The sequence below is a fragment of the Acanthochromis polyacanthus genome, chromosome 5 (genome assembly GCF_021347895.1).
Source record: "Acanthochromis polyacanthus isolate Apoly-LR-REF ecotype Palm Island chromosome 5, KAUST_Apoly_ChrSc, whole genome shotgun sequence".
NCBI lineage: Eukaryota > Metazoa > Chordata > Actinopteri > Pomacentridae > Acanthochromis > Acanthochromis polyacanthus.
Genome location: NC_067117.1, coordinates 25123560 through 25146467, shown reverse-complemented (window position 1 = coordinate 25146467; position 22908 = coordinate 25123560). Strand labels below are relative to the sequence as shown.

The 22908-nt window shown below is 40.1% G+C and overlaps 1 protein-coding gene across 7 annotated transcripts in view; it reads left to right on the top strand.

The window, feature by feature from the left end:
* The window catches only part of foxp1b (forkhead box P1b), a 149547-nt gene that overhangs the window by 25744 nt on the left and 100895 nt on the right, over positions 1 to 22908 (top strand). For all 7 annotated transcript variants that reach the window (XM_051948531.1, XM_051948529.1, XM_051948530.1 and 4 more), the window contains one exon: positions 8874 to 8917. The gene's annotated coding sequence lies outside the window, so the exon portion shown is untranslated. The remainder of the gene's footprint in view (positions 1 to 8873; positions 8918 to 22908) is intronic.

Sequence of the window (22908 nt, the reverse complement as noted above, 5' to 3'; positions counted from 1 at the left end):
CCAAATCTGTGAACTTAGCTATGGGCCCGACAGAAACAACACATGGGGGAGGAGGAGACTCGAAATCGCAGCAACATAAATCTCTGGGCTGATTTGAGGTTTGTTCAAAGGCATCTGGCAAATAACCTGAGGGAGAACCACTGTGCAGCAGTGTAGGGGGGCAGGTACGTCACCAGTCCAGGAATAACCGTGACAGGCAGTCATTGATGGTGGGAGGGGAGATAAGTAATGTAGCAGAGCTAGTGTTCGATCTGGTTTTTTTTTCTTTTAAAAATCTATGTTGTGATTACAGTAGATTTTGTAAATAATATATATTCCCAACAAAGTTATTTTTTCAGTGCTATTGAACTATTTGTTATATTGTTTAAAACTGATTTTATGACTGTGCTGCTTATTGCAACAATATTTTTAGAATGCTAAGAATAAGTTGTAATTAACAAAACACAATTGAAAAATAGACATCTTTGAAGTAGTTCTGTAAGGGATTTACTTGTTGAACAAAAAGAGTGACTTGTAATGCAGTTCTGTGGGTTAGTGTACAGCAATGTAGGATTGCCTGTGACTGCAATGTTAGGAGTGGCTTGTTATGCTTTTCTACAGCATTATATTTAATACACATATGCAAAACTAAAGTGAAATTCTGATTTCAGTCCGTATAGAATACTTCTGATTAAGTACTGTCAGTCAGTGACAATCGGTTTGAGTTTATCCGAGTTTAGAGCTTAAAAATGGTTTGAGTGATTCTGTAGCATTTGTTGAAATAAAGGGATGTCTGCAGTTGTAAGACATAAAATAATGGGCCGATATGATACAGTGTTAGTGTATAGTTAACTGTTTCCAGTGATTAGCAATAGCAGTAAGAAAACAGTTTGATTGAATGTCTAATTCTTTCATTTAATTATATCAAGTAACAAAAATGCAAAGTTTGGTTGCATGAACAAACCCTGAGCGTATTCACTTCCTAGCTTAGAACCAGCTATCATACTTTGATAATTGAGCCCCTTCGTCCTGCTCATTGGCTTCCATGCAGGTCTCCTGGAATGCACTAATCCCCAACTGCCTGGCTTAATCGTAGAGAATCTTCATGTATTTACTCCTTCTTTTCTGTTCAGTGATGCTGTTTGTAATTGATGATGACAACATGGTTGCCTTGCATGAATTGGAAAAGATTTGCTATTTACAGTGATAGGCAATGGTCTGTGTGAGTTAGGTCTTACCCTAATTGATGTTTTGGAAGGTGAGCTCAGTTGGATGAGTCATTAGGCCTATTACCAGAGTTTTATTAAATGCCCCCACCAAAAAAATCTGCTGTGGAATATTTCCTTCCTAGAATAACAGACGGCTGGATTGGTAAAAGGCAGATAATATATGTGTGAGATTGATCAGTGAGTAGCGACCCCATTATCTCCTGAGATGTTAATTACACTGTGCTCAGCTTGCATGTCAAAAGGCAGATAATTGAAGAAGGTAAAAGATGTGCCACACTTTATTTATGCTTTCACTTGCTGGTAGAGAATTCACTTTGCCTGGTATGTCCTTTTCCCCCTCATCTTTCTTTTCTCCCTTTTTTTGTCTGAATGTATTTATTATTGGCTCATATCACATTGTCATAGTTGATAGTTTTTTTTGTAGTTACTATTCACAGTCATCACTTTAACAAATGTTCAGTCCGGTTTCTATGTTGTCTGTCACAGTTTTCTCTAGGGCCTTTATAAATTTTACCATGATTTACATGACATTACCTAAATTCAAGGCCTTTAAAGGACTTGAATTTAGATGCAGTAAATGTTGATAAATACTTTTCCAGACCTCCTAAAGGTCTCTCTCTGGTGCCCCTAATTTTGAGTTTAAATGCATTTTAAAATTCAACAAGCTTTTATAAACATATGACAAGGAAGACTCTGTAGCTAAAAACTGTAGCTCCGAAAATGGACAAGAATGCAGTTCTGCTCCTTAAAGACCTTCCAGCTGAGGGAAGCTGTAACTGTAACTCCTTCAATGTTATTTTATGCAAAAATGTTAACTATAAAATACTGCACTAGTGTTAAGTTAGTGTAATAATTGCCTTTGCACATTCTTTTCAGTAATGTGTTAGACGAGTGAGAGTGGTGGAGCATAACACAAACATATAAAAGAAAGATGATGGAAACATTTGTGGGAGAGTCTTGGTATCATTCTCCAGTGCAAAGTCCAGAGTGGTTCTGTTAAATGCACACTGAGGTGAGAAGGTGCAAAACGCACAAGAAACACTGAAGAAGTTCTTGCTGTTTTCTTTTTGTTTGACTTTGTTTATGTCTTGACTGCAGTTCCCCCACCTGAGTAGCTCTGTGTCTGTAAACTTCCTATTGACACTGTACGAGCTACAGGGGACATGCTGTGCTTAAAAAAAAAAAAAAAAAAAAAAAAGAATCTTGTTTGTCTTTTTGCGTGCTTATAGACGTAGATTCTAAACTCTGTTTCCTGTGGTTTCCTGTGGCGTCTCTGTGTGCTGCAATTTACAAGTGCACGTGAATCGTGAATGCTGTCTGCACTTCCAAAAGTGATTGTGCACATACACACACACAAACACATTAGCTCCTGAGTTCTCTTCTCCTTTCTGTGTTGTCATCGCTGCTTTGGGGCGGAGCCTCAAGGGAGTGGCTGCCCTGTGGTCATCAGTCCTCAGGGGCTGATGGACAGCAGCATCCCTCATGATTTAGTGCATCACCTGGTGGACACTGTTAAGAATGAGCTCCGCATGAAAGGAAACCACATTCAAAACACTGGCAGATACAGTCTAATGCATTTTTGTTCCTGTTGTTCACTTTTATTTTCTCTTACTCCCTGTCAAAAGTGGATTGAATTCATCTTGTCCCAGAATCAGTGAATGTTTACAATGCCCTCATCAGAGAAGATAATAATATCCACCAGAAGCACATACCAAAAATAAGTGGAAAGTTTAAACTTGTTTGAAACAGTAGAAAAGGACAAAGTTGAAGATCAAGAGTGTGTTTTACAGTAGGACTTAACAGAGTGGTTTATTAGAGGAGTTGAAATAAGAAAAGTATTTAAAGCCCACCTCTTCCTAACAGGAAACTCAGTATAGAGCTGGAGCTGAGGGTTGGAGTACAGTTTCACCTTTGCTTTGACATGTGCCAGCTTTTTTTCCCACTTTTTCTGACCAATATCCACTATCCACTGCATCTTTCTACTTGTGTATCTGTAGGCCAGGAGGCTCTGTGAGGCAGACAATGAACTTCATTGGATTTAAGGTTTTCATGGTATTACGTTTAAAGTGTTTTTTTCTCATTTTGGCCGCTTTTTGTGTGCCAGAGAAAGACCTCAGCTCTCTCAGATGCTAGCAAGCAGTATTTTGCTGTGGCAGTACAGCGTTATCTGCGCTTGAGGTCTGTGCTTTAATGGGCTTTATTGATCTAAACAACATCAGGGGTTGCGGTGATGTTATTAAGGCAGAGATAACTTCTGTGTAATTCCACTCCAACAATATATTAGCCTTTTATTGGTCTAAATAACTTTGCCTTTTAGACAGTAATGCACCAGTAAGTCACAGCAGCTCTTCATGTCGGCAGGATCTTAATAAAGCATTTCCTCTGGACATCCTGCTGCGGAGAGAGTGAAAAACGACAGGTTAAAAGGCATGCTGGGAAGTTTCCATGCCATCACTGTAAATTATCTCTTTTGAATACATAAATAAAGGTAGAAGAGAGATGTGAACAGGAAGGGGTGGGTGGTGGGAGGGATTGGTTGAAGTTTGTACAAACGTGTTCCAATGCTTTTATTTATTTCACACATGGAAGTGCTATAAGGAGGAACACGGTAGGTTCCAAAAGGAGACAAATTATAATATGTGCAGTCATGGAGGCAGTAGCAGATCCATGTGTTTTGTTAGCATAGGGTCATATGTAAAACAAGAAACTAAAAGGAATTGTTAATCTACTTTTGTATTGTAATGTAAACTTTTAAGACACTGTCATTAGATCTGACAATTTGTGATGTGCAGTTGTTCATAATTATTACAGTTTATATCAGTAAAAATCCACAGTGGTACACACAACAGAACAAAAATACAAAAATATAATGGAGAATGAAAGAATATAAGTTTTTATGTAGCATATCTATAGTAGCGCCAGATTACCAAGGTATACTGCATTATTATGCAAGTAAGTTGGAAAAATTACACATATTCAGTCATGACATGTCTTTATTTAATAAATCAAATTGTTTTATCCATAACACAAATGTTATTTATATAAATGATAACGATGGGGAAAAATAATATAATATCAGTCATTCATCATGCTTTGAGCGTTTTTAAGGGTTTATCAAACACAATGAAATAAATAGAGTAAATTATCCATAGGTTAATCAAAAAATAGTCATTTTAGCCACACTTAAATGGGTCAGATCTATAGTTTTGGAACGTCTTTATTTGTAAGTTTTTATTATTGATTTAATGTTGTTTAATGCCACGTTGTGCATTGTGTGGCTGCAAACTTTCTAATGGACAGTTGCAAGATTTCTCTCCTTTCAAGGGCAGCATATATCTAATATTTATATGAAATAACGAACCCATTTATCTGGGAGTGTATTTTCAAAGGGTGGTGTGGGGGTGGTGGTGGGGTAGGGCTTCATAATTTGCAGCTATTTAAAGCCTTGGTTTTGGTAATGAATTATTTTGTCATCTCGACTGTGATGAGATTCATCTTTAATAACTGTAACAATTATTTTATTAAAAAGAGAAGCCATGCATTATGGCTATCTCGCCAAGGTCTCAAGCTGGAAGGGATTCTCATTAAGAGCATTATATTACCCTGGTGTGCTTTCAGTTGGATGTCCCACTGAAATTACATTAGGTGTCAACAATGTTTGTGTTAGAAGTAAGCAGTCATATTTACAGAGGCAAGCTTTTTCATTTGCTGGCTGACACTGGGAGATGTATTAAAAAAGATACTAATGCTCTGTATCTGATTAAGTCACTTAGAGAGAAACTCCTTTAAAGTGTTGACTTTTAATATAAGGCAAGCACTGTTCTGTCATCAACAGAGACATAAATCTTTATACAGAACTTTTGATTACCTGAGATTATTTTTTGATTTATTTAGCCAGCACTTGTGACTGTTATCACCCCTCGTTCCTACCATTAGATCTCCCAAACTGTAAGCATCAGGTTGTTTGTGTCATGATTGATTTATCAGTGTATTTTCATCTACATCCTGTGTTTCTTCTGATGGTGAGCGTGGTGTGCAACATTGTGTTTTGTTAATGGTTCCAGGCCCAGGGTTGCTGCTAATGACATGGTTGTAATTGTTTGTCAGTGTGATAATGTGTGATTTCCTATTTCCATGTGAAGTTGGACATTTGATGAAGGAGGGATCTTGTCAGGAAGACAAAGTGCTGTCATTTGTCACCAGCTAAATGAGCTTCTCTCCAGACGTCCTCTTGGTTTTCAGCGGCAATATCATATTCACAGATCCCTTTTTGGGCTATTGCCATGATTTTCACATTATTCAGTGCATTGTGTGAAAAGGAAAGAAACCAGAACTCATTCCTGCTTCACATAGAAGCCCCTATTAAAATAGAGAGACAGTTTTATTGTGTGTAAGTACCCTAACCTTGGTTAACATTTGGAAGTCAGAAACTGTGAATCCGAAATTTGGGTTAAATCCACAATGAGATAAATGTTTCGATCACTCAGTTTGTGTTGTGTGCTGACATATAGAAATCTGGTAACTGTATTTCCAGAAAGACAGAAGTGAAATTACTGAGTTTGGTAATCTTTTATTCTTAGTATTTGCTAGCAGTCATCACTTCCTTAAAATTAACATTTTTAAGTGGAGAAACTGTTTCATCATCTTCAGGGGAAAGACTTAATCAGGTCATGTCACCGTGTACGTCGAGGTTCACTGATCTTCTGTATTTATGCTACAATATGATAACATTTGCTGTTTTGTCCATTTTGTCTCTCCGGTAATATCAAACTTATGAGGCACATAATTGCAGCAGTGAAGGTCAGAAACGTGGGATTGCTTTCATACTTTCCAAAGTCTTTGATGTAGTTGCCCCCTGAACAGACTGCTTGTGGTTCTGATTAGACTGACTCCATATTGTGGGGTTGGGGGCAGATTCTTTGTAGTTAACAATGTAATGAGCTAAACAAGGCAAACAAAGGAGAGGTGCCATGAATAGGTCTCCTGGGAGAGCTACTTATTGTCACAATTGCCCCTCAGTCTTCCCTTTCCAGTCTGTATCGATCCATGTCTTCATTGGTTATGCTCTGTCCACTGTAGCACACATGGGTGGTGTAATCAGCTAAATGTAGCCTCTGCTTTCTTATTATTACCTGGGTGCTTAACACTGATATTTTTCCTTCAAGGACAAATGGTGTAGGAGAAGGCAGATCCTGTGTGAAGTCCCTGAGCTCTCGCCGAGCAGCAGATCCCTTTTCAGCGCCAGCTGTTCTCTCAGATACACCAGGCCGTGCTGAAATTCTCTTAATATAATTCTGGAGGCTCAGGAGAATAGTGCAAAACAAGCGTGCCAGCGAGGAGAACGTTGAATTTTTCATCAGTGGGCTTCAACTCGCTGAGTTAGTGGGCAGTGCTCTCATTCATGAGCAGATGTTCAGTGCAGTTACACTCTGCAGTTAATGTGAACTTACTGGCCTCTCTGCCATTGGCTGCAAGGACGTTGGCAGCGACCTGGCATCTGAGAATTACTCCCAGTAAAAGGCGCAGGCCTGGAAAGCGTTGCCCCGGCCTTTTTTAGCCACTTCCCAGCCCAGGAGCTGGATGGTGGACAGGGGAAGGCACTGACAGCCCATCCGTCTTCAGTCCGACAGTGATGAAACACTCGCCACTGTTTGCTTGGGGAATAGTGATGAAATTCCTGCAGATAATTTCCACAAGTTTTAAGTTTACTTCTAATGACTGGCTAGACATGAACCATCACCACTGTGCAGGTGAAATACAGCGTGTTAAACAAAAGTACTGGAAGGTACCTGCCCCTCTTGTTAGAATGAAACAGTTGTAAATGCTGAGGAATTATTCCAGTACTGCTGAAAGAGGAAATTCATAGAAACTAGGCACCTGTGAGGGGTAACAGTTTGGCCCTGGTAGGTCTGTAGCTGAAAGCAGCTGGTGCTGTGGTCACCCTGGTGGGCTGTATCCTCTTCCCAGCCTGGTGCTTCAGACATCTGCATACCCAAGCTGCCTAGACTATGTTTGATGTGGTCATATAGATCTGTAATAGTTTCCTTCTAAGTAAGCAAAAGGCTGTTTGATTAGAGGGTGTATGTGACATTAAGTTTAGTAGGCGGCACGCCAATCATCTCGAGTTTGTGTGAAAGTCATCACAGTAAAGTTGTGCATATGGGACTTAAACAGTGCAAATGACAAGCTCTTGTTTCCTCTGCACGTCTCATTTTCACTTTCTAATTGGTCGTTTTCAGGTTGGCTTTACGAGAGCAAAACTAATTAGTGTTTCTAAATTCAGCAGAAAAAAAAGTCAGTTGGCTTGATTGTTCTGGTTTCCTCTCCTGTGTCAGGCGCTCAACAAGAAAATAAGACTCTAATCATTTTCAAATTGCTCGTATTTTTAAACCCCAGAGCTGAATGTCACTCCCGGTCTCTTGGCATTTTGTTTGGCAAGATCAGGGAACAGTGGTTGCCCTCTCGCCTGTGTGCTCTCTTTGTGATTCGTGGGAAGTTTGGACTTGGGCCGGTGGAAAAAAAAACAATGCGTTGTGTTTTAGGTGGGGTTGTTTCTGCTTTGATTGGGAACGTCCTGCTGACAGGAGCAGCCTAGCAAGTTTACAGTAGCTGTGACATTGCTGTTACCTTTATTCAAAGTCCTCCAGCTGCAGCGAGCCCTCAGGAAGCCCAGCGCAGGCCCACATGGGCGGCTGGCGGCCCACAGAGAGGAGAATGAGCCCTGTTTGAGTTGGCAGACGCTCCCCTCTCGGGGAACTTTTGCTGCCTCTGCAGAAAGGCCAGTGGCGGCGGGTCTGGTGGGGCGGCAGTGATTCTCAGGGCAGGATGGGCTTTTTCCACCTCTCCTCCCTTTCAGGAAACACATTTTGCCGTTTCTTCCCTGTGTGTTTGCAAACGGAGGGAAGGAGTTAAGGCGAAGGGGCATGGGCCAGTGGGACTGCATGACTGAGCTCAACTGTAAGAGGTTGAGTGCTAATGTGTGGTGATTTGAAAAGGGCAGTTTAATACCATGAACAAGCTATTTCAGAAAGCTTGAGTGTTCTCAGAACTCACTCTGGTCGAGCTTTATTTATACTTTAAAAAACATTTAGATTGTGCTGTAAAACATAACCTATTTTTATTTTTGCCTCAACACTGTGGGAATTCAGTCTTCAGAAGCCAGTAATTAAAAAATGCTTGATCTAAGGTTAGGGAGGAGCAGTATTTAAATGCAATTAGAGCAACGCGCAAATTAATTTGGACTCTGTTGCAGCTTTTGGAATGTGTCATTATTTGTTTAATCAGGGGAGTTCTTGTTTGAGATGCTAAATATGTATCCACGGATATTTAAGGGGGGCAATGGGAAACCTATTTAATTCTGCCATAATGAATATTAATTTGAAAGTGACCTGTTTTGTGTCCCTGCACTCATACTTAACTCAGAGGTGCATGCGCGCTCACACACATTATCGTCATGAACTAAATAGCATCTGAGGTGACATCACGGTTATTATTCTGCAAAATGAATATGCTTTTGTTTTTGTCACCTTCACGTTTAAAATCATTTCCACTGTTTCTCTTTTTTTCCATTCTACCACCCCCACCCCACAACTTTCCTTTACACCTCTTCTCTTTTTTCTTCTTCTTCTTTTCTCCTCCCCTTGTATCTGCTGCTTGCTGGTCCAGCCAGGAGACTCCAGTGGTGACATCCTGTGGAGCCAGAGATCAAAGTAAGCACTTCACATGCATGTCAGTAGACAGCACCAGCACCAACTTTCAGACAAACAGTTTGTTAATGTCCTTTCAAAGATGGGCATTATATGGAAATTGTTATGAGTTTGAATGCCAAAAGATGATAAGAAAGGTTTTGCATAGTAACCGATTTCCTCGTTTCCTGATGCAGAGGTATGACAGAGATGCTGCCCCGTTCAGTGCGAGTCCTGTTGGCGCTGACTGTGGAGAGTTAACTGTGAACCTGAAAAGTAAAGAAAATTGCAGATAGTGTGCTGGATCATGTCTGCATCCCCAGACTATCCTAGAAGTCATTACTCCTTGTGTGGTGTATAAACACGTCGAAAACAAACAATGACTCTGGGCAGACTCCACACTGCAAAACAATTTCAAAGCCTGCAGTGTAGTGTAAACACAAAACATGGCTAACCTTCACGCAGGGAAGACTTCACCTTAAACCCGGTGTTTGTTTTATAGTCCCTGTCGACCTTGGTCAGATATAGTTTACATCTCTTCGGTTCTTTTTCAGGTCGATGTAGCTCAGGTTTTGTGCTGACATTTAGGTTGAGGCTTTCAGTGGTAGTCTGTAAGGGGTACTAATGCTGTGTTTTGATTGGGGTTTGCATTTGAATATAAATCTGATACATATTACATATTAAAAACATGTCGATTTTTTTATTTTATTTTTATTTTTTTGCAGAGCTAATAGAACAATATTATTTAGCCCCTTACTGGAGATTAAAACTCTCATTGGTCCACAGTTTCATCTGTCTTCTTCACAGAACTAGATGACACATATGTCATGTGAGGGATGTTTAATGTTGTTCTAAACCATGTGTAAATACTGCTTTGCGGGGTGTAGATTTCTCATGCAGGCACCCTACGTATCAAGTAATGAATATTTATTTACTTCTTTCATAGACTCTTCTGCCTCTGTGAGCTGTTTCACACTGAGCCAGGGGTGACTGTAAGGCGATGTGAACCCATATTTTTAATAAAGCCCAGCTGCTGAATGATCAAATAGAGTTTCTAATTAAGGCCTGAATGTACACCCATGTAAAATTCTCTCTGGAATGCTAACAACCTGTGATATTTCCAGAGGAATTTGCTGCGCAGGTCTCAGAGAAGGGAGGGGAGTCGAGTGTTTGGGGTTTGGCGGGAGGAGGGGCAGTGTTCATGTGGCAAGCCAACATGTTGTTCACATCCGTGTCAGATTGAGGCTAATGAAGGCCAGACTGATCCTTGGATGCAAGCCTTAAGTAAATGATCCCTCTTTGAATATATTAGAGCCCCATAGCAGCGTTGTGCCTCCCTGCCGTGCCAGCGCTGCTACGTGGTGTCTTGTGGTCTGATGAGGCCGGTCAAAATGGCAGTCACGGTGTTCGATCACGTTGTATTCCGTTCAGCCCGTTTCACGTTTGCTTTAGAGCCGTATTGTTGCATTGACTTAGTGGTGAGAAACTACACTCACTGATCGTTTCCAGGTTAATGTGTCTGCAAAACATCTTGATAGTAAATGGAAAGTATGAGTGTTGTGTCATTTGACAATGTAAATGAGCCATCTCAAATTTTTCCCCACCCTCTTAAGAGGGGTTGCATTTACATAACAGGCTGGTATTTGATACTCATGCAAAATGCTCATGTAGACAATTTTTGCTTTTCTCAACTTGCAAATATTCTTTTGTTTTATTTCAAATTTGATCATTTTTAATACAAATATTATTTTAAATGACTAATAAAATAATAATAATTGGAGTAAAGAAAAAGTCTTTTCACTGCAATTTATGGCCACACTGGCACTCTGCATGGAAATGAATCCTAAACTTGTAATTACGTGGCACTTTTGAATATTAATTGGAAAGACAAGGACATGAAAATTAAGCAATTGTAAATGCACCACTCCTAAGCTACTGTAACATCCCATTAATAAATACCTTTCTGCTTCTTTAGAGCTATGCTTGCCTTTACACTGAGTGAAACAATGTCATTTGATTTTTGCTGATATAGCATGTGTACTTCATAGATGGATGGATTGGATGGATCCAATTAGCCATGGTCATCGCTCATGTATTTAAGCTGACAGGGAAGTCTTGCATAGAATATCCTTGATTTTGGTAGCTTTGTGAAATGCTCTTGCAAAGTACTTTAAAAGCCCATAAAGAGCATAGTGTGAAGAATGCACCCTTGATGCAGATTTGATTTACAGCTACAGCAAATTTTCTCAATTAGACGTGGTAGGGAAATAATTGATTTTCAGTAGGTAGTGTACAATGATGGAAGAGTCTTCAAGGATGATAAAGTGACCAAGATCCATACCCTTTCTCTTTTATATTACATAAAATCAACACTGGAATTACTTCTGACTTTTAGTGAAGATTTCTTTCTGGGCTTATTAGCAGATAATGCATCTTTTAATACAGAGCACTCACATTCTACAGCCTACACATTTTCAGGAAGCTATGAGGATTGATGGCTTGTGGCACCAGCTGCACAGGTGCACAAAGCCGCTCACATGGCCTCCTGACCTTCCACACGATGCATACCATGCTGGCCTGTTTGTAAGTACGAGCCCTGTTTGTAAACATGAACAGAGGGATGAGGAGCACATTTGCCCTCATAGCGCTCAGCTCACAGACACTCTCAACACAACGTGACAAGCAACAGATGTGTCACAGACTGAAATCAAAACAGCCGTCCAGCATGGAGTTGTGCACACCATCAGACATGGTTGCTGTGATGAGGCAGGGAGGCAGCGAGCGCTGCTGGCAGATGAGACAAGGCAGCGCCTCTGCTGCTCCCAGCTTCCTGTCTGTAAGAGGACAGGCCTGTTTGTAGGCTGCTTTGACACTCCTAGTCACTTTGTCATCTGGGGTGCTTGCTGCAGCTCTGATCACATGTACACACTGCATTCAAAGAGCGTCATATCAGCTGTGTGACAGGTAGGCTCCCAATGAGACAACAGCCAAAGGGGATGTCCTTTTCAATACACTGTGTGAGTCCAAATGCGCAGTGCGCTAAGACAAAATAACATCATATGACATCATTCTGAATGCTCTTTCTTTTTTTTTTTTTGTCTTTTTTTCAGTTTGGAAAAAAGTTGGGAACAGTGTGGTTTTGTTAATGCCCTGCAGTAGGGCAGAGAGGCTTGTATGGACAGATGGGGACTAAAGTCCCTCGGTCCAGTCATCATTTGCACTTCATGCAAACAGATTGTTGTGTTTGACAGTGGCAGTAAAAGTTCAGCGTGCGTTAGCTTTACACACGGAACATGTTAATGATATTCTCAGGAGCTTAATCTGCTTTTTGCTTCTGCCCCATAAGCAAATAGTGTGGCTTCATGTTGAGCTGTGGGGAGAGAAAAAGGAATCCATCATCAGAACAGGTGAATGAATGAAGGTGCAGCAACAGCTGTTTGACTGAGCATGTACTACAGACTGTCACCCCACATCTGTTTACCACTCCGACAGCCACATGAGTGTTTATATCCATGGGTGTAATTGAGCTATTTTCCTGAGGGCAGCTGTAACCCACACTAAGTTATATCCCAACTTTCCATTAAAGCGTGGGGGGAAGTTTTACTGATAGTAATCACGGCCAGCAACACTGCTATGTAAATTTGGCTTATCAGCTTTACCAATTTGGTTAAGTGGCATGTACGTGGGTGATTCATACGTCCAGCTCTGTGACTCTGACACAGGCCACATACAGTAGTCATTTATTAAACATAGGTAACTTGCATTGTTAACAAGTGTGTATGCAGCAAGAACATAATGATGAAAATGATGGTGTGTCAGACCAATATTGTGCAGAAAAGATGCAAATCCACTCACCAAGTATTCAACCTTCCATGTGGGCAAAGCTAACTGTCTGCATTCAGCATGTATGGAAATTGAAATTGAAATATCTAGATCTAAAACGCACCATTTAAATATTCAAATGTTAACACCAAACAATATAATGCATTATGGCTTTTAGTATTTGCATACAACTCTGTTTGCTACTGGGAGCTGGAGTTGATACAAGGAAAAGGAGGGAGAGCGATAGCGAGGGAGAAACACTGAGTGGAGGATATGAAGCTCACAAACAAAGCCTTTGTCTGCCAGTCATAGGAAAATGACATCTGATAACTGTATCAACCTCTTTTGTTTCTTCAGTTTAACATTTGATATTGTTTTGTTTGTCATTATTTAATTGCAGTGTTAGGGGGAAAAAAAAACAACAAGACCTACAGAAAAAGCAACCTCCACCACACAACTGAATCTATGGTCATTTGTAGACACCTCTGTTTAACCAAAGTCCACCCAAAGAACACATTTTTGATTCAGCTGCAAAGGTTTTTGACATGGACAACATAGCAATTTATATAACTTTCTTAATTTAAGGAAATAATTTCAGGTGATTGTTTTTACTTAGTTGCAGCTTCCTGTTTAACACATAAGGTTGTGCAAGGTGTTCAGAATTTGACCTCAGTTCAAAAGGTACTGCACTTTGTGGCTGTTAGAACAGAGCAAAACTTCTGCTATAAAAATAGAAAGTTTTAGCTTTTCAGAACTGTGCTGAAAGTCATCTATTCTTTCTTGTTCCACTGATCAAAATAAAATAGAAACTTAACAAATGTGGCAGATTTGATAGTGAAAAATCTGCTTGTTTAAGGAATTTAATTCTATTTAAATAATCTAGCACCTACGCTTTGGCATCAGATACAGCAGAGCAAGCAGTGAACTGAAATGAGCAGTCTTTTCCTGCTTTGAAAAGCCATAGGAATGCCGGCTTTTTTGAATACATGAAATAAACACTTTGTGTTTAGGATAAGTAGTAGACAAATAAGTAATAGAAATGGTAATAAACAAACAGACTCTCAGCAAGGTCACATTACTGGTTCCACTGTTTGATTGATATATGGAGTTTTGGAATTTAGTGTGCAAGTTGTCATGAACCAAAGATGTCATACATGACCCTTTTTTTGGAAATTTGGACATACACCTTATACTAAGTAACAGGCCATCCCTCTCTTCCTCTCGTCACTCTCTCACCATCCTCATCATGTTGGCAGTGATTCTGTAGGTCAGACATTGAGCAGACAGACACAGAGGGATGGTGAGAGGAAGAGGGACAAAGGGCAGGAGAAGGCCTCGGCCACTCTCTGACAGGGTTAAACACAGTGAAGGATTGCCAGTCCAAAGTGTGACATCTGTAGCCACCACCAACACGCACTGTAATTAAGTGGAATCTCTGAGTTTTAATTCCATGCGATGTTTAATAACAGCTCCCTGTAATGCATAATTTAAGGAAGAAGGGAGGCTGATACTTGACACTTTCTCACTTTGTGTTTAAATTTAGCTGGTGTCATTGTCCAGCGGTGTGTGATTAATAGTTTATCAGTCTCGACTATACATCTCCATGAAATATCTCCATCTGTCATTAAACTGCACATGGAAATTGGTTAGATTTTCAATCGGGCATAGTTTAGGCCAAAAAAAGGAAAATTACAAAAGGAAATGGCTTTCAAAATGTACTTGCACACAGGTAGGACAGTAACCCAATATAGGGTGTCATTTGTGGGAACAAGTCTTTCTAGTACTTCTTTAAAAAAGAAAAAGAAAAAAAAAAGCCAGTCTTTGTTTGTTTTTTTTGTTGTGTTTTTTTGGTATGATAATTAGATTGAAACCTCATGTGGGGCTCCATATTAAGCCTAGATGTGGTTTTAAATAAGCTTGAAGTGTATAGCAGTGAAAGTGAGTTGTGAGAGCAGGGCCTACCGCAAGGGGTTGACCAGTGAGCCAGAGATTGGCTTCTCTGTCAAATAAAGATTAGGCCTTTATTTCACCATCTAATCCTTGTAAATCTCTCATGGAGGAACTTGAACAGTGCAGGGCTTTTAATGGCGCAGAGGCTTCACTGTCTGCATGTCTTCTTTATCTCTGAATGTACACAAGTGGATACAGCAACCTGAAGTCCCTGGTTAGTCAGTGTGTTCGAGTCCGGATTATAAACCAAACCAGAAACAAGAAGGTTGCCATAGTTTTTACGCAATGCTTGCAAGCTTTTTATTTATGCATTTGATTTGAAGTTGCTCATAGGATGTTGCTATTTTACTTTTTTCTGTTAAAATACTGTAGTTAATAAGTATGTTCTGTAATGTGACTTTTATAGTTTCATTTTCTCACATTTAGTTATCGAGCACTCCAGTTTTTCCCCTCAACTATGCAGAACATTCTTTTTATTGAATTATTAATGTGTATATTGAATTATTGAAGGAAGATAATTTCTGATCAGATTAATATTAACTCCCCGTGAAATATTAATGGCTCATGTTAAAAACGATGAACTTACGGAACCATTAATATAATCATAAACAGACATAGTAGCGGTAGCATGGAGTCAAATGTGCTCCGGCCTCTTTTAATGCAGTTTCCCTTGAGGTTGATGAATATGAAATATTGCAGCAGTCTGCTTTGTACTCAGAAGCTTGGCTCATGTCATTGGCCAGTCCTGCCCTGGGGCTGACGGCCATGTCACAGGGGGAAGTTCACCAGCATTTGTCTTCAGCTTACCTTTGTCACCTTGTCCACAGATGACCTGAACTATGGCCAAGGGAAAAGTTACAAAGATGTTTTTGGTGTTAATATTGAGCTGGCCCTTTCATCACCTCTGCTGATTGGCAGAGCTCCACTGACAGCTCAGAAACTCAGCTCCTCCTCCCAACTCTGGCTCTGAGGGCTGGTAGCTAAACTCAAATAAGATTAGTGCTGGCTTTACCATTCTTTACCTTATTGTTTGTCTTTTTTTCACAGGAATTGGCTCAAAGTGAATTTTATCATGCGAGCCTTGAGCAGGTTAAATCTAGTCTTTTGTCAGATTTGATTAAAACTCTCTTTAGATTAATGATATTCAGCAAAGATTTGATATCATTTGCCATTCTTTGGTTTGTTATTACGATCTTCCCATTGTATTTATAAAATATGGAAATCAGAAAAAAATAAACCATTATTCTAACATAATGTAAGCACCTAGAAAATATGGTTACATTAATTATGTTTTAAATGCTAATGCCAGTGAAGAACATAATAACGAAGACATGAAAGACTCGCTATTCAAAATCTGATAGCCAGGGAGAAGCAAATTATTTCAAATATTTGATATTTAAATTATTTTCAAATGAACTGAGACATGAGTAGAGCAGAGGCGAGTAGTTTCCCCTGGTGATCCTCCAGGCTCCTTTGTTTCCTTGGTGTGTCTCCAGCTCATTAATGTTCTAAGCATGTGAGAGAACCAGACCATACTTCGTAACCCATAGCTGGATGACACCTCGGGCCCAACACACACATATACAGTACATGCGCATACGTTCACACACGCATACACAAAAATCCCTCAGCTGTTTAAAGTCCACTGGCTCTTTCAGGAAGTGATGGCCGCCGAGCTGTCCTGATTAAAATGACAATAGTCTAATTAACTCGACCTCAGTGTCAGTGCACTAAACGGCTGATGGCCCGCCAGTTCCTGTTTGAAAACCCTTTGTCTCCTCATCGTCCAAAAATATGACTTTTTTTTTCTGCAAAATGCCTCAACCCCATTTGATGGGATTTGCTAATGGCAATTATTTCTCATAAGCTAATTAAATCTAGGCAAAGTTTTCCATCCTTTTTTTTTTTTCTCCCGTAGAAATCCTTCTGTACTGTCCTCCAGGGATTTATCATTTAGGGTGTAATATCACAAGCACCTTCAAGCAATGTTAGTCATTTAGATTATATACAATTTTAAAGTGGTGTTTTGGTGTTCAGCCTGATTTTTATTTCAAACATTTTCAATCAAATCTTTTGCCTCTGGTTGTGTTTCCGTCTACTTTCTCACCCGTGATGTCCACTGGTCAACAGGTCAAGCGGTCTGATAGGAGAAGACCAAAGATGGCGCAGCCAAGCAAAGAGTTTCATGGCCAGTATTTTCCAACCTTTGTAACTTCACAATATTTGAAAATGAGGCTTTATTCAAGCGCCCATTAATCTTTGGCATTGTTTGATGGACTCATCTTAAGTGCAAAGGAAAGAAAAAAGAACAACAACATTAAAAAAAAAAACTTTAATGACTGAAGAAGAAGCTGCTTTTTGTTCTATTATCCTTCTGTTGGTGATTAAGGTCTATAGGGAGATAATTACGCTTTAGTCTGGAGTTAATGAAACGAAAACTTCTCTTTTCTTGTGAAAAGGAAGGGCAGATCTTTTGTACTGCTATCTGCAGACATCTCCCACCCTTGACAAGGCACACAGAGAATTGGTTTTGTTTTAAGGTTGCAGCCCCCTCCGCTGCCTGTCAGTCGGTGGTTGATATGAGGGATCGGTGAATGAAGCCAGAGTCAATGAGGTCTGTCTCCACTGCACTGTTGCATCTGCCTGTCTGTGAACGTTAGGCATGCTGGAAAACATCAAATGAGAAGATCACAACAGGTCATCAGGGATATGGGCTAATTTGAATAAAAGAAAATCAAGAAAAGAAGAAAAAAAAAGAGGAAACATATCTTCACTCTAATCATTACACCTTGTGGTGTTTGTTGTTGAAGCACTCTGCTTACGGCAACAAGCATGTGTTTGCCATCAAATGACCCCGCTTTGTTGAACATAAAAGGAATGCACAGATTTGAATTTATCACACGGCAACACGGGAGCCATATGTATCATCTGACTTCAGACGCCCCTTTAGAGCACATGGAGGTGTTGACCAAGCCATTGTCTGGAATGCTGAAGCCGAGCGGCACAAGTGGTGGCCAGAGAGCACATATTAAGCTGTCCTTGTGGAAGTTCACATCTGGTGTGTGGAGCTGTGCGTGTGTTTTGTGTGCATGTGTGTTTGTGTGTGAGACTATAGGGCAGCGTCCCACCTCCTCCCCCTCCTCACCCCTCCAACAGCACTCTCACATTTCATCATCTGTTCCCCAGCGCCAGGGTGCTCCGGCACAAGTTGGCCGCTCTGGATCCATCTGTTGTTATTATTTTCCACTGATAATTGGCTTGAACAATGGAATGCCTGTGTCCCCCTTGCCTTTGAAACGCTACACCCTGTTTATTTTCCAGAGGTCTCATTTCTGCTCTCCTTTCTCTCTCTCAACCCTCAATTTCTCCCTCGCTCTCCCCTCCTGTCAACTAGTGTCACCTCACCCCTGGCCCCCTTCTCCTTTTCCCCCGTGATCTATTTGAGAGGGTTTCACATGAAAATTACATCTTTGACTGGCCACATCAGTATGTGTCACTCAGCATCTGATGCTTCTTTCTAGATTTTATGGAGGGACTCAACTCCCATTCTCCTCTTTTTTATTTTATTTTATTTTTTAAAACTCTGACTGGCTTTTTTTTCCCCCAGGACTACACCACACACTTCTGCATTCTTGTCCTAAAAGGAAAGGAGAGATAAATGAAGAGAATTAAAGGGAGGGAGGGAAGAAAGTGGGGACATAAGAGAGTCTTTAGAAAGAAAGACATTGCCCATTGAATGTTGATATAAATCCATTTTTCCTGCCGATTAATATCCAGTTTTTCCACCAGGCAGTGTGTAGAGAGGACGCATGTGTAAGGATGAATAAAAGGCTCACAAGGTGTACATTTTTTTAATCGAGGACATCATTTAATGAAAACCCACACCAAAAAATGACCTACTTAATATAATTAAATTGGATATTTTATATTTTAATTAGTGTTTTAGGTTGTAATTAAGCATGTTGAAGTCTTTATGCTGTAGTGACATTTGTGTACACTGGATTTATCAAGTTTTAGCAACAGTCTTACAAAATATTAGTGGTAAAGTAATTGCCAAGTGTTTGTTTAAATGTAAAATATTCAGAGTAGTACTGGAAGAAGCCAAATATCTCTTTTGCGACAATCATGAAGTCATGTGTTCCTTTTTCCAGCTTCTGTGTTATCCTCTGCTCTTCTCATTAAGGACATTTTTGAAGATTGAGGAAATATTTTGTGCATTTGTTGTGTTTTTTTTTTCTTTTTCCTTTTGTTCGGCCTTTGCAACCATGTTGATGTTCATTTGTTCTGCCTGCTCTTGTCTAATTAAAAGAGGCCAGGACAGGTAGAGCTCTCAGCAGGCATCTGCTCTGTGCCCGTTCTTCATTTGCTGAGTGTTTGTGTTTATGCAAAGGGGCCTCTTCCTGCATATTTAATTTAGAGCAAGGCACCGGCTTTTGTTGTGTTTTGACCACATACCTCTAGTCCCTCTCAGCACTGCAGTCTGGGCTCTGGTCCTCTCTCTCACACACACACATGCGAACACACTTAGCTACCACACACTACTTCAACTACTTCATACCTGCTACTTTCACTGGCAGCTTTCTCCTCTTCTCCAGAAGTGGATTTCAAACACTCAGTGCTTGGAGGGAATCTGCATCAGTATACAGTTTCATAAACATGATGAAAGTCTGTTTAACTGTTGATGGGTAAGTCTGTAAAGATTTCATTGTCTTTAGACACGTTCTCTAATTTTTTCTTGCCTTTTATGGGACTGCGGTGGATGAATGTCTGCTTGTGTCCATGCGGGTGTGTTTATGGGTGTGTTCCGTAAGTGATTGGCAGAGTTTGTGTGTAGAGTGTAGATACCAGTGAGTTTCTTTGAGTAGTAGAAGTTGTTTGACAAGGCAAGTATTTACAACGTAGTGTAATGTTACATTTTGGTGAATTCAGTCAATCTAACAAATCCAAACTCTTGCTCCAGAGATGAAGTCAGTCAACCATTTGAGTAGTTTATTTAGCAAAAAATGACATCTTAAAAGCTGAAAACTTGCTTATATTCTTTGTCTGACATGATTGTGACAGTATATTTGGGTTTTATACAGTGAGATGGATGGAACTTGCCATTTACAAGACTATCTTGAAATTGTAATGCCATTGTCACAATTTTCTTACATTTTAGTCAAAGTGTTTGATTAGTTAATCAAGATATATAGTATTTTATATTGATAATGAACAAAATTGTTAGTTTTAGCCCTAGGTTTGTGTTTACGTGTGCACTTTTACAACAAGCTATATGTAGCATAGAAATTATATCAAATGCTAAACCCTCAAAGTTTGTTCATTGAACAGCAATTTCAACTATGTACTAAATAAATAAAAACCAACCCCTTTATTGTCCAGTCGTGGGTGTGCATGCAGCACTGCAGGAGTGTGTGTGTGTGTGTGTGTGTACTCCATATTTGTGAAACAGTGTGTACAAGTTCATGTGCAAAATGTTCCTTTTTTTCCGTGCAGCAGGGTTGAAGGTGAGAGTAAGTGTTAACCCCATGGTGATGCGTGAGGGTATTAGTTCCTCCCCTCACTCATCGCATCTTGTTCTCCCTTTGTCTTTGTCTGGGGAAATGGAATCTGCAGCTTATTGATATTAATAGCACACAGGATCTGTGGTTGGAGAGGAGCTGGGACCTGGGCGAGAGTGGAAACCTGATATGGCTGGGTAGAATTGACAGTCCTACTTGACAGGGTGGAAAAGGGGTAGGTTATAAAAATAGGATTGCATAATGTTCACTGTGAGTTAGCCCTTTGAGTGCAGTACTATACGTGCAGGATCAGCGTTGAACTTTTTGACTCAGTTAATTTAACATGCGAAGGTGAGACAGTTTTCAACTGTGGATCCTACACTGGTTGTGACTTCTCAACTGACAGGATTATTTACCAAGTACAGTTTTCTGATGGTTTGCCTTGTGGATCGGTGGAGTTTGAATTCCTAGAGTGGTGCACATTCACTCATTTTGTATTCAGTAAGCTCATTTAAATAGTGTAAAGAAATGCGTGGCCTTGTTTGTTTTGGGTTAAGAGTGAAATTCCACTTCCTTGGTATTAAGACAGCAAAGCTCTCTATGTGCACTCTGTGTACTTTGTTCTTAGCTCAGCAAAACGTGAGGGCAGGTCCAAGAATCTGGGGGATCAGACAGGCCTGACATTCACCAGACTGCACTGTTGCCTTTTAAACTTAGAAAAAAAAAAAGAAGAATCTGAAAAAACCCACCCAGAATAAGGGCTGGCTGGATTGAAGTTGGGTTTAATTGGTGGGTTTTGAGTGTGTTTGCGTGTCAGAAACTGCTGTTGTTTACAGCCTGTGTGGGTGTTGCAATATAACGCCAAGATCCTGCCAATCACATCAAAAACTAAAAAAACAACAATGCTTGTTTTTTCACTTTTTTTTTCAATTGCTGACTTTTTAGTCTTTACGAGGCTTAGCCATGTTTTTCATTTAATCAGTCCTTCTTAATAAAAGCCCAGAAGAAAAGAGGGAGAAAATAGTGTGCAGTCAGCCCTTTTAGCAGATCAGATCATACAGTAAGCAGCTGCATTTGCTGAGAAGTGAGTCATGCTTTAGATTTTCCTGTGTTTCAGAGCACAGACAGTGACTTGGAAAATCTCCTGTACACACCCTATAAACAAACACCAGTGACCCTGTATATTGATATCACTAACTCTACACAACTAAAACTCTCCTACGCCCTCTTTTTATTTACACAATGCTCTTAATACAGATCCACCAGCCTTGAGGAGTGTTGAACCAGTATCACAGCTTTTTTGGGGGGTTTATTCAAACACACTGTTAGGCCCTCACATGATAAATAGATACTGTAGATTTATTCAGATGCTGATACTAAGTGGTCCAAACATCCAGGATGGGCTGTAAAGAACCACGAGACAACTCTGGCAGCCTTCTATTGACAACCATTGAGTTGAGCATTAATTAATATGGTAATGATGTGTGAAGGTTCATTAACGAGCCGCCACAGAAGTAGCCACAGATACAGTATTAAGCGTGCTTAGAGTAATTAATGGAATAACTTTACTTAGTGGTAAATATTCATGGGCCCTCATCTTTTTGTCTGCACTGTGTGAAGAGAGAGGAGAGCCTGTCCATTAGAGGAGCTGAAGAGCTGTCCACAGTGAATGCAGGCCTTTTGTTGGGATTGGGTGCGTTTCAGTGGAGGGGTATTAATTCATATTTTGAACATGCAATCTTACAACAAAGCCAAAGGCACTGATAACATACCTGGGACTAGAGAGCATATTGTGAAGCCGCGACCCCTTCACAAATAGGGAAGTCCACTTCACAGGTTTGTGGACAGAATAAAATGAGTCTTTGTTCATGCTCAGATGTAACCACAGCAGTTCATTACCATAGCAAAAAACCCTTCTGATTGTCCATTTCCTCTGAAAATAGGGTGTTTGCGTGTTTTTTTTCCCTCCACAACTACAATGAAGCCGGTGGTATTTGCATACAGAATGGAAACATTTATTTGGATCATCTGGTCCTCTAAAGGTATCGAGCTAATGGTTAGGTTATCTATTGCACACGAGAGTCTAGTAACTACTGTGGGATATTTCTTTGTCAAAAGTCGTTTGTTGTCCTATTTTCCACTTTGTTTAACACAGCAGACCTACAATATCCTATCAAGGCTTTGCAAGAGAAGCTTGCAAAATGCTCCTGAGTTTCCTTTGTCTTTTGAAATTGTTGCATTTTGATTCATATTCTTAGCTTTGGCCTCTTACTGAGCATGCACATAACCCACCTAGGTGGGTAATTATCTCAACCAGGAGTTGTTCTATTCCCTAAAATCTCAATGTGGGAGTGTGTGATGGGCTCGGTTTTCCCAACCGGGTGAACCAGCATGTGCTTGTTTATCCTCACCCTACGATCTCTGCACCCCCACTGTTCTAAATGGCAATATTACAGCCTTGTGCTGTTTGAAATGGAGACAATTATCTGTTTAGGTATTACAAGATGGGCATTATATTACAAGGAGAAAAGGCGTACAGCTGCTATCAGGATCCCGTTGTTGCCTTTTCTCTCCAATACAAATTTTCCTTCATTAAAATGATGGAACATTTATCTAAATGGATGTTATGCATTGGGTAAACTCATTTAGCTCCTGGGGCTCTTTCAGGTGATGGGAATTAATGATGTTTAGTAGTTTGAAACTGAAAATATCTGTCATTTGTCACCACTCGCCATTGAATTACGA